Source organism: Cavia porcellus, unplaced genomic scaffold, assembly GCF_034190915.1.
Source record: "Cavia porcellus strain 051 isolate PalLab524CR breed Dunkin Hartley unplaced genomic scaffold, mCavPor4.1 scaffold_7, whole genome shotgun sequence".
Lineage (NCBI taxonomy): Eukaryota > Metazoa > Chordata > Mammalia > Rodentia > Caviidae > Cavia > Cavia porcellus.
In genome coordinates, this window is record NW_026947490.1 from 25,991,026 (window position 1) to 26,008,125 (window position 17,100).

The 17,100-nt window shown below is 36.2% G+C and overlaps 1 pseudogene; it reads left to right on the forward strand.

Moving 5' to 3' along the window:
* The first annotated feature begins 12,107 nt into the window (after positions 1–12,107).
* Positions 12,108–15,942, forward strand: LOC100733168 (ubiquitin carboxyl-terminal hydrolase 31-like; annotated as a pseudogene).
* The last annotated feature ends 1,158 nt before the right edge of the window (positions 15,943–17,100 follow it).

Here is a 17,100-nt window from a genome sequence, read left to right on the forward strand (position 1 = left end):
CCCATGTTTATCACCATGTACTAAATTAAAATCTAAATGGATCAAAGATCTGAATATTAAAACAGAGACACTAAATCTATTAGAACGCAAATTTTGTAAAAACCTTGAAGACATAGGGGTAGGTAGAGAATTTATGAACAGGAATCACATGATCCTGTGGGAAATACTTCCCAGAATCAGTAACCTGGATCACGTCTTATTAAAAAGTTTCTGCACATCAAAAGAAATCTCCAGCACAGCGAAAAGAAAACTCACAAACTGGGAAAAAATTTTATTGAACTGTCCCTCAGACAAAAGTCTTCTTTCTAAAACATATGAAGTGTTAAGAAAAATCAGACCCTCAAAATTCAAAGATCCAATCAAAAAATGGGCATCTGTGATGAATACACAATTCTCAGATGAAGAAATACAAATGACTAATAAATACATGAAAATATCTTCAACATCATTAGTCATTAGAGAAATGCAAATTAAAACCACACTGATATTCCATCTCACTCCTGCAAGAATGGCCAGGATCAAGAAAATCACTAACAACAAATGCTGGAGAGGCTGTGGGGTAAAAGGAACTCTCCTGCACTGTTTGTGGGACTGTAGACTGGTGCAACCATTTTGGAGGTCAGTCTGGAGATTTCTCAAAAAGCTGGGATTGGAAGTCCTATTTGTTCCAGGTATTCCACTTCTAGGCATATTCCCAAAAGAACTGAAAGCATCATACCACAGTGATATATGTGCACCAATGTTTATAGCAGCACAATTTGTAATAGCCGGATCTTTTAAACAACCTAAGTGTCCATCAACTGAGGGATGGATATAAAAGTTGTGGTATTTTTATACAATGTAGTACTACTCAGCTATAAAGAATGATCACATTGAGATATTTATAAATAAATGGGTGCAGCTTGAGACCATCCTCATAAGTAAAATAAATCAAACTCACATGAATGAATATCGAATGGTTTCCCTAGTGTAAGAAGTGATGTAAATACATAAAACTATGTGGAAATCATGTTTCTCCATTATATGGCTTTGAAGCCTTACAAAGTTTTCACTTATTATTTGGATTGGTTTTATTCTGGGCTGTTTGATTTTATTGTCTGTGGTGATATAAATAGCTATTTTAAAGAAAACAAGACATCATAATAGCTAGTGCTGATATAATATCATCTTATTTTGAAGTCCCATTAAACTATGACTCTTCTGTCTCCATTGGTTTTATCATTGTATTTTATTATATGTGATATTATAGACAAAATTTTTATAGGCAAAGAGACAATATAGAAACCATTGTTCATTTTCTGTTAGCTGGTTTTAAATGCCCTGTAATACTGTCATTCTCTTGAATGGTTTCACACTGTCTTGATATGTTTGATGCTATAGTATACCAAGTTATACTCAAATATTTCAAGGAAAGAGACAGTATGGTAATTACTATTAAGTTGGGTTATCTTGTGGTGAAACACTATATGACTTCCATTGTTCTATTCTGACCTGTATTGTTATGTTGTTATATCCTCATTTATCTCAATCTCCCCCTTTTTTCTTTTTTTAATTTATTTTTTATTATATTTTTATTTAAGGGAAATATTTTTTAAAAGTTAGCAGGATATATTATAGTAACTTTTTGATTTCCTATTATCTTGATTTGAAGCCCTGTGTTGCGCTCACCATCTTGTTTTGACTGATTTTACTCTATTATTTTTTTTTGAAAGTATCAAGTTTGAGGGTATAGGCAACTACTTTGAAGACAGTAAGATTCACTATGATGCCCATTCTGGTTTTACTATTACCTTCTTTTGAAGTCCTGTAATGTCTCCAATGTTTAGGTTTATTGGTTTCATTCTGTAATGTTTTGTTCAATTTGATTATACCTGATGATATAGGCAATTCTTTTTAAGGTAGCAAGAGGCATTATGGCAATCATTGCTGATTACCTTGTGTTCTGTTTTTACATCATGTGCTATGTCCATTCTTTGTTTTGATTGACTCTGCTTTGTTTTGTCATACTTAGTTTTATTCTCTTCCAAAAAAATGTAATAAGAACTGTGTGAGTAATAAAACCTAAAATGTCTAATTGTTATTGTAAAAAAGAGAGGAAAAGAAAGTGCTCTAAAAGATACAACTGCAAGTGTGTTTAGGTGTGTAAGACAGATGACCAGATTACTAAATTTTTGTTGGATCATTGAACACACTGTTTGCAGTCTCATTGTTTGAACGTCCACTTTGTGTGCTTTAATTTTGTAACTTGAACAACTATTTCTAAGATGACAATATGTAATCTATTAACTAGTGATTTCTTACTGTTTATTTTTTGAAATTCTGTATTAATACCCTTTTACTGTTTTTTTTTTCTTTAAATAAAATGAAAAAAAATTTACTGTGGACTTTTGTAGCTATGTTAATTAGTTACAATATCCTCTATTTTTGTTTGATCATTAGCTTCTTTTTGAATGAAACTCTCTCTCTGGTTTTGGTATCAGTGTAGTACTTGTTTCCAGGAATATTTAGAACATAATGTTTCTCTTTCAATTTCGGTGAAGTGTTTCACCATGAGTGGCATTGTTCTCAAAATTTCTTGTAAAATACAGGAAGAATACCATCAGGGCCTGGGTTTTCTTTGTGGAGAGATTTTTAATTGCATTTCAATTTCATTGACTGATATTGATTTACCTAGAATATTTGTATATTCTTGAGTCTGTTTTGGTAATCATATATGTCTAGGAATCACTCCATTTCTGCTGTTTTCCATTTTATTAAAGTTTTTTGAAGTAGGGCTTGATAATTTTCCAGCTTTTCTCAGCATTTCTTGTGATTTCATCCTTTTCATTTTTCATTGCTTGAGTTTAGGCCTTTTCTTTTGTATTTCTGATAAGATTCTCAACGGGTTTGGAAATTTTACTTACCTTTTTATAAGAACAAACTGTTCAGTCAAAACTTGTACTGTTTTCTCAGTGTGAGGTGTGTTAACTTTTGCTCTAATCTTTACAATTTGCTCTCTTGTGTGAGCTCTCTCTGTGTATGTGAATTTGATTTGTTCCTCCTTTATGAAAATTTTGATATTCAACATTAATTTGTTTATTTGAGCTCATGCAGCTTCCCTGATGTGTGAATTTACTGCTATACATTTCCTTCATATGACTGCTTTCAGTGCATCCCATAGTTCCAATATGTTTCATCAGCATTTTCATTCAATTGTAGACAACATTAAGTTTCTCCTTTAATATTCTCTGTGGGTCATTGGTTGTTCAGGAGGGTGTTTTTCAACTTCAGTGTGTATATGTAGTTTTTTTTTTGTTTGTTTCTTTTCCTATTGATTTCCAATGTCATTTCACTATGTTCAGATAATCCTCATGGGATAACTTGAATTCCCCTGCATTTATTTAAACATGTTCAATGGGATAATATGTATTCTATTTTGGAGAACATCCCATGTGTGACTGAGAAAAATGTGCATACTAATGTTGTGCAATGGGACACTGTAGACTTATAGGAAATCCATTGGTTCCCAGGTTTGTTTTAATTCTAATTTTTTTCTTGATTTTTCTGTCGACTTTATCTATTTTATTGTGAAATTGGGGTACTATGGTTCACCATTATCACTATATTATGGGTGATGTGATTCTTTATGTCTGATATTTGTTTTGTTTAGTGTGATGCACTGGTAGTTAGTGCATATGCATTTATGATTTTCTCTTCTTTTTTATTCAGAGAAAAATTAAAACAGAAAAAAATGGTGAAAATAATACAGAATTTCAAAAACAACATTAACAAATCACTACTTGATAAATTCCATATTGTTATCTTTAAACTGTTGTTCAAGTTACAAAATCAAATCATAAAAAGTGGACAATCAATGACAGTACAAACCATTCTATTCCTAATTCAATAATTAGTATTATGGTTATCTATGTTGCACACTTAAATATACAAACAGTTACATCCTTTAGAGCACTTTCCTTCCCTTTCATCATTACAATGTCTATTAAGCATTTTGGATCTTATTACTCCAGTTTTTATTACATTTTATACTAGAAAGACAATGTGATATTTACAAATATGATTGCAATTTATTTCACTTATGAGGATAGCTTCAAGTTGTCTCCAATTACTTATAAAAGCCTCAAGATCATCTTTTTTATTGCTGAGTAGTGTTTCATTGTATAAAATACATCTTTTTTTATCCTATGTATGGATAATGGGCATTTTGGTTTTTTTCAAGATTTAGCTATTACAAATTGTGCTGCTACAACATAGGTACACATATATCTTTGTGATATGACCTTTCCAATTTTTCTGGTAAAATATTCAGGTGGGAATACCTGGATTGAAAGGAAACCAAGTTTTTTGAGCAATATCCATATTGATTTTCACAGTGGATGCAACATTCTACACTCTCACCAACAGTACAAAAGTATTCCTTTTTCCATGCAGCCTCACCAACATATGTTATCAGTTGATTTCTTCATGACAGCCATTCTTTCTGGAGTGAGATGAAATATCAGCATTGTATTAATTTGCCTTTATTGAAGAACAGTGATGGTGAAAATTTCTGCATGTATTTATTTGGCATTTGTATATCTTCATATGAGAAATTTATGTTAATTTCAGATGCCCATTTTTGGAGAGGGTCTTTGAATTGGGGGGGGGCTTGATTTTTTCAATTCTTTCTATATTCTGTATATAAGCCCTTTGTCTGAGGGATTGCTGACAAAAATTGTTTCCCATTATGTGAGTTTTCTTTTCAATTTGTTGGTTATTTCTTTTGGTGCAAAAATTTTATTAACATGAGATGCCAGTTGTTGAATCTTTGAAATATTTTCTATGTGGTTCTCTGTCTACTGTTATGTCACCAAGATTTCAACATAACTTGCCTTCCAGTACATTTAAATCTTTGATCCATTTTGACTTTAGTTTAGTGCATGGTGATAGGCATGGATCTAGTTTCAGTCTTTGACATATGGAGAGCCAATATTTCCAAAACTATTTAGTAAAGAGGCTATCCTTCTTCTAGTGAACATGTTTAGCCTCTTTGTCAAACATAAGCTGGCTGAGTGTCTTTGTAGTTATGTTTGCATCTTCTTATCTATTCCATTAATCCTCAGGTCTATTTCTTTGCCAATACCATGCTGATTTTATCGTTGTAACATTGCAGTATATTTTTAAGTCAGGAATCGAGATGCCTCCTGCCTTGCCCTTGTTGCCCAGAATCAGCATTGATATTATAGGGTCCTTCTGTTTCCAAATGAATTTTAGGAGTCTTTTCTTTAGATCTGTAAAGTATATTAATGGCATTTTGATTTGGATTGATTATATCCTCACAACAGTTTTGGAAGTAAGGCCATTTTCACAATGTTGGTTCTTCTTAAGCAAGAGAAACAAATATTCTTCAGTTTCTAATATACTCTTCAATCTCCTTTTTTAACCTAGTATAATTTTTAGTGTACGTGTCTTTTACATTCTTGGTTAGGTTGATTCATAAGTATCTCTTCTTTTCAGATGTTATTGTGAAAGGTGATATTTCCATAATTGCTTGCTTAGTGAAGTTTTTGTTTGTGTGTAAGAGTGCTATTGAGTTTTGAGTGTTGATTTTGTATCAAGATACAGTGTTGAATTTATTTATTACCACTTGTAGTCTGTTAATGGACATTTTTGGGCTTTCTATATAGAGTATTGTGTCATCTTCAAATAGTGGTAATTTAGCTTCTTCCTTTCCTATCTTTATTCCTTTTATTTCTCCCTCTTTTCTGATTTCACTGGCTAACATTTCCAAAACTATATTGAATAGGAGTGGTGATATTGTACATCTTCGTCTTGTTCCTGCTTTTAGAGCAATAGCTTTCAGTTTTTGTCTATGTACCACAATGTTGGCTGTTGATTTGTCATAGATGGCCCTTATGAAATTGAGGTAGGTACCATATATTCAGAATTTTTGTATGGATTTTTAATATTTTTAATTTTTTATTTAAAAAAACAGATAAAAAGGGTAGAAACAATACAGAATTTCAGAAAAATAAACACTAAGAAAGCACCAGTTGATCAGTTACAAACTGTCATCTTAGAAATGGTTGCTCAAGTTACAAAATTAAAGCATACAAAGTGATATTCAAACAATGACACTGCAAACAGTTCTGCTCAATGATCCAGCAAGAACTTAGTAATATGGTTATTAGTCCTACACACTTGTTTTTTATATTAAAGAGGGTAAGATTAAACATAACAAAACAGAACAAAACAGTTTATAAGGAAACAATTTTTAAAAACATAGATTTCAAATCAAGTCCACAAAAGATCTTCACTGTTTATCTTATTTTCTCTAGTTTTCTTCCAAATAGTTGACCCCATCTTCACACACATTGAATATATACTGAACATTATAGAACTAATCAGGTCATTACAGACCTGGTTTTGCGGAAGTCAATAATGTCTACCATAATGTTTCTCAGTCTCTTTGTAGTAGCTGTCTTTATCTTTATGTATGCTGAAATTTTTTTTTATTTAAAGAAAAGGAAACAAAAAAATACATGGAGATAAAAAAAGGGTAGAAATAATACAAAATTACAGAAAAAAATGGTAAGAAATTGCTGGTTGATAAGTTACATATTGTCATCTTAGAAATAGCTGTTCAGGTTATAGAATTAAAGTATTTAGAATGACATTCAAAAAGTGACACTACAAACAGTTCTGCTCAATGATCGAACAAAAGTTCAGTAATATGGTTATCAGTCCTACACATTTGTTTTACATCTCAAAGAGAGTAAGATTAAACATATCAAAACAGTTAAAAAAACAATTTAAAGAAATACAGATTTCAAAGCAAGTCCACTGGAGATCTTCACTGTCTATCTAACTGTCTCTAGTTTCTTACAAATAGTTGTCCCCATCTTCACCCACTTTATCTACTTATTGCATATTATAGAACTAATCAAATCATTACAGGATGATGAAGGCTTTTTAGGTCTTCAAGATCTAACATTAGGGAAGACAATAACTACCATCACATCTCTCATTCTCTTTGTGATAGCTGTCCCCATCTCTACATATGCTGAAATTGAACTCAAGAAACCAGTCCAATGTCATTCTAATCAGCGAACAATAGTATTGCTAGAATTTATATCATAATGCTACAAAATTAGCATTGGGTTTCTTAGCGTCTCTTCTTCAGAGTATCTGTTCATTACATCTTGCATTATATAATCTGTTCCCGTAAATAATTTTTAAAAAACTCATGTGTGAATTTCTACATATATATCTATCCTCTCTGTATTATAGGGAAAACCAAGTCATAGCAAGACAGCAAAACAATTTCCTAGAAAAACATGCAATGGATAAGACATATAAGACCACAATATAGATGATCTTCTGTAGTTACTATGTTTTCTCTTGTTATTTTCAATAGATTTGTCCACAACATCGGCTTAATATAGTTAAACATAGTATTACCTATTTTTATAAAAACTCAACTTTGAAAGCATTATAGGATTTGAGAGCTGTTAATAGTTAATACCAGTATGGATATCCTTTACATCTTGTCATCTTCAGAGTAGTTGCCTCTACTTTTAGGGTTGATACAAACTAGCATACCAAATTCAAATAAAATCAGCCAAGGCCAACCCATAGTCTTATGATTCAGATTCAATTAAGATCAGTCATAGTAAGACAATGTAAGTAATACAGGATTTCAGTTTAAGTTAATAGGAAAGTAAGGATAGCTACCATGGTATAACCTGCTATTTTTGGGTCAGATGTCTGTGCCCTGAAATCTGACATGAGTGGACAGACAAGAACAAATTAAATTCAAACTAAATATGGCGATAAGACTACTGTGTCTTTTAAATCCTTATACACCATTAACAATGACCTCTGCCTTTTTTTATAGTGTTTCATAGCTATCTATACTAAAGACTATAGCTTACCGTCTCTGCCTCATGTCTGCTACTCCACTTTTCTGCTATAATTTGTCCACCTTACTCCCTCATTCCACTGTCTGCCCCATTCATTGAGGCCTCTCTGCCACTGTTGCTGGAATCCTGGTATCCCTTCCTCTCTTTCTCTGTAATGTCCTTCAGCACTCTCTGTAGGGTTGGATTGGTGGCCACGAACTCCCACAGTTCCTCCTTGTCTTAGAAGCATCTTATTTCTCCATTAATTTTGAGAGAGAGTTTTGACGGGTATATGAGCTTTGGTTGCATATTATTTTCTTTCAGGACTTGGAATATTTCTCCCCACTCCCTTCTTGCCTTAAGAGTTTGTGTTGATAAGTCTTCTGTTAGTTTGATAATTTTCCCATTGTAGGTAATCTGCATCTTTTCTCTGGCTGCTTTTAATATTCTGTTCTTTTGGTGGATTTCTGGAATCTTGATTATTGTATGTCTAGGCGTAGATCTGTTTTGGTTGTAGCTAGCTGGTGTTCTGTATGCCTCTTTTATCTGGATATCATTTCTTTTTGCTATACATGGGAAATTTTGCTTTAATATATCTGTGAATATACTTTGTATTTCATTTTTGGTTGCTCCTGCTTCCTCACTCACATTCTTTATTCTTAAGTTATGTATCTTTTTGTCATCTTCTGGTCTTTGAATTGTTTCTTTCTGGTTCCTTGTAATTTTTAAGAGGCTTTTTCTTTCACGATCATATGCCATAAATCTCTCTTCAAGTTTCAGAAGGCTGTCTTTAGTTTCTGTCAAGGCATTTTTGCCAGTGTTCAATGGAGTTTTTACTTTCCTGGTAATCTCTTTTGATCTGTTTCATGTATTCTAAGTTATGTTTAAATTCTTCTTCAGAAGTTTCTCTTTCTTTTCTATTTCCTCAGTTCTTCCATCTGTGCTCTCTTAGGTGGGGCTTGTCATTTCTTTAACTAATCTCTTTATATCTTGCCTCACTTGGATCAGGAGAACAGCTTTAAATTCATCTATGAGGTCATGAAGGTATTTTTTAATTTCGGCTGATGCTGTGTTGAGTATTGGATGGTTACTGTGCTTGTTCTCACGTATGCTGAAATTGAATATAACAGATGACATTAATATCACTCTGAACAGTGAATTATGGTATTGCTAGATTTCATATCATAGCACTATGGAATTATCACTCAGTTTCTTAGTGTCTCTTCTTCTTCAGAGCATCCATGCATTACATTGTATATTATATAATCTGTTCCTAGTTTTGAAATACTTCACATGTGTGAATTTCTACATGTATATCTATCTTTTCTGTATTTTAGGGAAAAACAGATCAAAACAAGACAACAAAATAAATTCCTTGAAAAACATGAAATTAAAAAGACTTATAGGACCGCAATATTAGATGATCTACGTAGTTACTATGCTTTCTCTTATTATTTTCAATAGAATTGTCCACATCATCAGGCATAATGTAATTGAACATAACATTACATAGCTATTTTACTAAAAACACAACTTTGAAGATATTGTAGGACTTAAAAATAGTTAATAATCCAAACCAGAATAGATATCTTTTACATTTTGTCATCTTCAGAGTAGTTGTCTCTACTCTTAGACTTGATACTATCAAGCTACCAAATTTGAATGAAATCAATCAAGGCTAAACAGCAATCTAACAAACCAGCTTCAAATAAGATCAGTCATAGTATGACAATGTAAGTAATAAAGGGTTTCAGTGTAAGTTAATAGGAAGTTAAGGATAGTTACCATGGTGTAACCTGCTACTTTTGGGTTAGCTGTCTGTGCCCTCAAATCTAATATGGGTAGGCAGACCAGAACAAAATATAATCAAATTAAACAGAATGATAAAACTACTGTGGCTTTTAAATACTGATACACTATTAACAATGTCCTCTGCCTTCCTTTTTTAGACAATTCCTCCCCTTTCCCTTTCTCAGGGTGCTTAGTATATTTTGGGTCTCACTAGCTCTTTTAGTTTTTAGATTAGGGGGCCAATCTGTTATCTATCTGAGTGTTGCTAAACCTTTTTACCCCTGATCTTGATCTTGAGCTATACTCCTTTACTTAGTAAAGTCTCAAGGTTGTCCTTCCTTCCAGCTGTGTAGTTCTACACTGCCCAAAAGTGTCATAGCTTTCCAGTCTGTCTGCGACTGCTGGACGAGTTGTCCCTATTTCTCTCTGGTTTCCTGTCACTTATAGCATTGCTTTCTCATCTTTGACTCTCAGTTTATTAACCCTCTTTCAGGTTGAGTGTATCTCCTATTCAGAACATCTCAAAGGAGCCTGCCTCCTAATCTACTCTGCCTGTGGTTCTTCTTTTGTTAGTGTATCAGGGCTATTAAAGATTATAACTTACCATCTCTGTGTCATTTCTGCTATTTTATTCTTCTGCTATTATTTGTCCACTTTACTCCTTCATTCCACTGTCTGCACCATTCATTGAGGCCTCTCTGTCACTGTTGCTGGAATCCTGGTGTCCCTTCCTCTCTCTCTCTCTGTAATGTCCTTCAGTATTTTTTGTAGGTTTGGGTTGATGGCCATGAACTCCCACAGTTCCTCCTTATCTTGGAAATATCTTGTTTCTCCATTAATTTTGAGACAGAGTTTTTCTGGATAGATCAGTCTTGGTTGGAGGTTATTTTCTTTCAGGGCTTGGACTATTTCTCCCAGGCTCTTCTCAATTTGAGAGTTTGTGTTGATAAGTCTCATTATTTTGATAATTTTTTATTGTAGGTAATCTGCTTCTTTTCTCTGGCTGCTTTTAATATTTTGTTCTTGTATTGGTTTTCTGGAATCTTGATTATTACATGTCTGGATGTAGATCTGTTTTGGTTGTAGGTGGCTGGAACTCTGTATGCCTCCTTTATCTGGTTATCATTTCTTTTTCCTATGCTTGAAAGTTGTCCTTAATTATATCTATGAATAGTCTTTGTAGTCATCTGTGATTACTCCTGCTTCTCACATTTTTTTATTCTTAAGTTATAAATCCTCTTGTCTTCTAGCCTTTGAATTGTTTCTTCCTGGTTCCTTGTTATTTTTAAGAGATCTTTTCTGTCAAGATCACACATCATAAATCTCTCTTCAAGTTCTAAAAGGCTAACTTTAGTTTCTATCAAAGCATTTTGCCAACTTTCAATGGAGTTTTTAGTTTCCTGGTAATCTCTTTGGATCTGCTTCATGTGTTCTAGAATTTGTTTATATTCTTCATCAAAGGTTTCTCTTGCTTTTCTGAGTTCCTCCATTCTTTCATTTGTGTTCTCTTGAGAGGGGCTTATCAGTTCTTTAATTAATCTTTTCATATCTTGCCTCACTTGGATCAGAAGTACAGTTTTAAATTCATCTATGAGGTCTTAAAGGCATTTCTTTATGTTAGCAGATGCTGTGTCTAATATTGCATGATTACTGCACTGGTTCTCTTCTGTATTTACCTCTCCTGGGCTTATTTTTCCAGGGTCAGTGGCTGGAGGTTTTTTTTTCTGTCTCTTGTCATGTTTCTGGTTTCTTTCAGACAGGTGTGTCTGGGGGGTCTCTGGCCCTCTCCGTATTGCTTAGAGTCTTTCTGTAGCATGCTGACTGGAGTTTTGCTGCCCTCCCCAATTTGCTGTTATCTGAGGTATCTTAAACTCCCTCCCAGGGGCTCAGGATGGTGCAGGGACACTCACCCCATGACATCCAGTCCAGAGCTCAGGGCGCAGGCTGGCAGACCAAATTCCCTGAAGCTGGTCAAGCAAGGTGGAAACCAGAAAGTTCTGGTTCTCTATTTTTGATTATTGTCTGAAGAGATGTTTTCAGAAGCAGATTCTCTGGGCTCTGTTCCGAGCAGCAGCTCCTTGAGCCTCCAGCTGCTCAGACCTGGTAGCAGCGAAGACACACTCACCTGCCAGGGGACCTCAGGGGCACTCCAGGCAGCGAGGGCCTGCTCAGCAATGGTGCCATGGGCTCACTTTGCACGAGCAGCAAGGGTGAAGGCAGCAATTCATCCCAGCAGGTCCCACACCCATTGTACAGCAACGTGCCTTCCTCCTTGCACCCTCCAGAATGCGGCCTGAATCTGGGGAGGCAGCAGCGGTGGCAGTGATGGCAGGGGCAGGGGCAGCTGGTGGGTGCTGAGTCACTCTGCTCCCCCAACCTCTAGCACGCCCATGGCCACAGAGTCCAAGACAGTGGCTGGAGAGCAATGGCGCAGGGATGGCATGTCTTGGTGGGCCAAGGGCAGCCAGAGGTGCTCAGGGCTGCATGGTGGCACAGCTGGCTGGGACTGTATGTTTCATTGGTTCTTCTCACTTTAGTTTCTTTTTGGGATGAGAGAATTCCTCTCCTTCTGTTCGGGGCTCCCCATGCTGTATTATGTTGAATTCTAAGTTGACCATCTCAGAGAACCTCTTTAGCCAGCTGTTATCTATCTGCCATCTTTCAAACAACCTGAAATTTAAATGGACTACACCCAAAAAATGAATCAAAGGTCCAGCCAAAAACTTAGGTTTGAGGAAGGAAAATATATCAAATGCTTTCTGTTTTATAAGGGCTATTATCCATCCCAAGGACTTATTACTACTGACATATTAGATTTAGAAAACAGGAATAGTGAAGTAGTGTAGTTAACCATCTTGGTTGCTAAGTGGAAAACCTGGGAATAGAAATTGAGCAATGTCTTTTCAGTCTGTGCTTTTAATGCATTGTGTTTTGATCCTCAAAAAGATATGTTCACACATTCTGACCTGTCAAAACTACCTTTATAACTTCTTTGTGAAACAAATAATCGTGATGCATTCATCAGCAGAAATTGTACACCACTGAAAATAAAAGTTCTTCATGAATGGCCCACTGGTGCTGCTCACTTACTGGCTCAGGTGGGGCAAGGTGAGCTGGCAGCCCCCTCCTCGAGGTCCTAGGCACTTGGTGAGCAACTGCATGAGCAGTGTCCTCAAGATGCAGTCCGAGCTCTTGCACCTTAGCACCAGTGGTGCTGCCATGGGCCATAGCAGGCACTGCAGCTGCTTCACGCCCTGACCAGCTGCCACTTACCTGGGTCACCAACCAGGTGCCTGGCTGATGGGGCTCCACAACCACGGCCACACATGCTACATAAACACCACACAGCAATGCCTCAGTGGCACTGAGCTCTTTTCTGAATACTTGGAGTACAGGATTAGGGCAAGGTCACCATGTAGCTGGCACACCTGGTACAGATCCTCTGGACCCAGGAGTACACCCCAAGCACAGCCGCAACTTCAAGAGTATTGTGGCAAAGAATGCACTGAAGTAGCCAGGAAATTCCCAGCATGGTGCCCAGAAATTTCTGCTGTGGCTTTTGGACCGAGTTCATGAAGATCTTAGTCTTGCTGTAAAGTAGAGTGGGCGGCCTCCTCTAAAGCCTCCATCAGAGACTGATATGATGCCTGAGGAACCCACTTTTCCTGTGTGTAGCACTTTTGCACAAGAACTTTTTCAAGTCCAGTACTGATCTTATTTGACACATCCTCACTGTCTGAAACAGAGCAACCTGCGAAACCAAGCAACTCGCTCGCCTCCCTGGTAAGCAGCTGTGGCTCGGGCAAGCAGTGGCCACCCAAGGGAGAGATACAGCCAGTGTCTCCTGAGATCCACACCATGTTGAAACTTAGGGTACGGGGAAACAAAGCAACCCACTTGTCTCCCTGGTAAGCAGCCATGAGCCTACTGGTGCATGGACTGAAGGTCAAACATCCCACCCCTCATCCCCCTTTAGCAAATGGGAGCCAGAGGTCTGAGCATCTCTTGGGAGGTTGACCATATGCAATATAGCAAATAGGGGGGATTTCCTTCTACCATCACTTTGAAGGCAAATATTGTTATCACTGTTTACTTTGTTCTGATTAATAGTATTTCTCTACTCAATATTCTGTTTTAGTAAGTTCTATAATGTTATATATTTGGTTTGATTTTGCTATACCTGATTGAAAGAACTACTAGGAAGATAATGAGATACACTATGGTACCTATTACTGTTATCCCAGTTCTGAACCAATTTCAATGCATTGTCTCAACTGGCTTTATTCTGTCTTATTCTGTTGTATTTTACTACCTTCAAAATAACAATTTTTTTCAAAAAAGAGCAACACTTTTGACCCTTTCCTATGCTCTTCTTTGCCTCTTCCTCTACACCACACAAAGCCTCTCTGTCACTGCAGTTTATCAAAGGAAATGTCCCCATGGCATGAGGATTGCTGTGGCTATGCTTCTGTCTGGGACTGTCACCAGACTTCAGGAAGCAGTGTCTATGAAAACAAAGATCTCCATTGATCAGACTGTGTTAACAGAAATATACCATGATGGATTGATTCCATTGTTTATTTTTGGAGATAGCCTTCCTGGAAACAGTTCATGAAAGTGACTGCATTTTTGCTTTTGAGACTCTAGAAATATTTAGGCCTGAAGGAATTCTCAGTCAAAGAGGAATTCACTTAAACAGCAATCTAAACCACTTGAAATCTGGCCTGAATCATCATAGTTTATCTTCTGCTGCACAAACAATGGAAAAGCAAGGGAAAGTGCCTCAGCCCACCTCCAGAACAGGAAGTAACAAGATTATTCTGTTGGTGTGTAATAGTCTGAACTGGGCAGCAGAGGAAGAGATTTGCACTGCCTCTCGTCCTGCACTTGGAGAAGACAATAGCATGGGACCTTTTACCAAAGGCAATCTTGGAAAAGATGAAGGATGTCTTGAGGCTTAATGTTTACATTAAGTTGTGCCCCTTCAGTTTGTGTGTGATCATTGTTGTGGAAATAACATATTTGCTGCCCCAGGAAGAGCAGCTCTTGTACCACTTGACAGCAGAAAAGCATTAAAATCGTGTGAACCAGGTGCTACTGTTCATGTGAAATTAGTAATAGACTGGGATAAGGAGACAAATGATTTTCTATTTATAAGTACTAAAGATGAGTACCCCTCTGATTCAGAAAGTGTCTATCTACAGAAGGAGCATCATCCTCAGCCTCAAACATGCACTTTATCCCAGTATTTCCAAGTCTACATCAAAGAGGAACAGCTTGTCCCAGATAATGCCTAGTGCTGCCCATGCTGTAAGCAGATACAGCCAGGGAGCATTACATTAAGCCTGTGGACTCTGTCTGATGTGGAGATAACTAGAGAAAGAAGCAAAAATGATGGAGTCCTTTCAACTTGACCATTTGTGAGAAGTGTCCAGAGTCAAAGTTTGTCATCCATCTGTCACCAGCCCTTTGGCTGTCAATGAAATTTGCATGAGACCTTTTTGGTCACTATCTGCAGTTACATTCTAGCTCTCTCAGTTCTCAAGGGACTCTCCAATTGGCTCCAACTTGGAGAAGATTGGGGACACTGGGTGACAAGGTCTCCATCCCATTCTTTGATAGTTGGAGGAATCTTTCTAGCAGTTACCAGGAACCAAGTGATGGTGACAGTCAATATGAGCACAAGGCTGTGAGCTGGGTCCCATTTGATGTCATGGAAAGTATGTTTAAAGATATCAGACAACTGCAAATTGAACTTCAGTGTTGTAGATACATAAAGCAAAACTTTAACACAAAGGGGATCACTTACCTCCAGTCTGTGATCCATTTGATAACAATAATCAAATTGCTTGCATTGTAGAGTCCCGAAGATGGCAGATAGATAACAGCAAGCAACAGAGCCTTTCCTTGAGAAAGTATGGAAGCACAGAGAAACAAGGTAAGCTCCTCTTGTTTCAGACTGCCTCCTCCCTTTTTGTGTTTTCTCATCCCATCAGCAGCCTAACTTAAAATAATATAGGATCAATAAAAGCAAATGTGATAGTATTTATACATACTAAAAATTGTCATTATCTATGAGGTTTCCTTAAACCCTTGAAGTCATTCTTTCATCAGTCATTTGCTCTGCAAACATTCATTGAAGGTCTGCATTGCATTTAAAGGCAAGTTGAAAGCTTCAGGGATTTGCTGTAGTGGAGGAGCCCTGAGAACACAGCTGATCAAGAACAGGATGCTGACAATCTCTAAAGATGTGATATTCTTTGTCAACTGAAAGATCTTACAGATTCTGGTCGGTTGGCTAAGGCTTGTGGTCCTCTTGAGCACATATCTTCTGTCTGAAGCCAAATGTGCCCTTCATCTCTGGAGATATTTCACTCATACATATACTAATTCACACTGGGTTGTCTCTGCTGTTTAGGGATTGAAAAATCCATTACTCAATCACTGTACATTAGAGTGTGTCCATCTATGATGAGATGAGATAGATGTGCATGAGATATATTTGTGAATTGTTTGTGTGGGTGTGTTAGAGAGATATCTTCCCTCTAAAGTAGCTAACATTTGAAAAAACAGAAATAGGGGAAATGAAGCAGAGAAAAGCTGAGAACAAAGCTCATTTGTGTCAAATAAATGTTTTTTACAGTAGGTGGATATTTGATATATTTCATTCTGACAATTACTTGTTTTTTCTCTATAAATGATTGTTATAAGTTAACGAAGACACTTAGTGTTCCTGGGTTGGATTTTCGAGGTAAGATACCAGTTAGAAGCAAAGTCAATAAAACATATCCTGGAGACACACTGGAGTTTACATTTGTAGTTGAGAAGGACACAATTTGCTGACAGACCAGTGCCTGTCATAAACATAAAACATAGCTTTAGTGTGCAGGCGATTTTGCCTTTAATTTCATAAAGGGTACATTATTGTTAATCTGAATACATATTTTGGGGATGGGTTATACAGTGCTTTTATTTAAATACTCAGTGCTTTATACTGCCTTTGGTCAGCTCCCAAAGTTTGTTTTTCTTTTTTTGCTGCTGCATTTTGAGCATTTTTACCCCAAGTAATAAAAGCAATTTTGTATGCCCTCGATCTAACAGAAAGCATATTTTTACTACCTATGCAAACAACCAATAAAAAATGACTATACTAAAAAGTTTTAAATTATAGAGCTCTATTTTTGACTTTGTAATTTAAAATATGACCTAATCAATATAGATGAGCATGAATGTGACTTCTTGGTTTGCTTTACATGTATTTATCTTTACTGATTTTTTTATCATTGGTAAGATTGCGTGGAAAACAAATGTTTTGCAGGAATGGAATTAGGTATGTTGAGCGCACATTGATGTATATAATGTATTTAGACTGAAGACTTTCCTACAATATTTTGTTCTAAAAATAACTTGCCATTTTCTATAGGTTTTA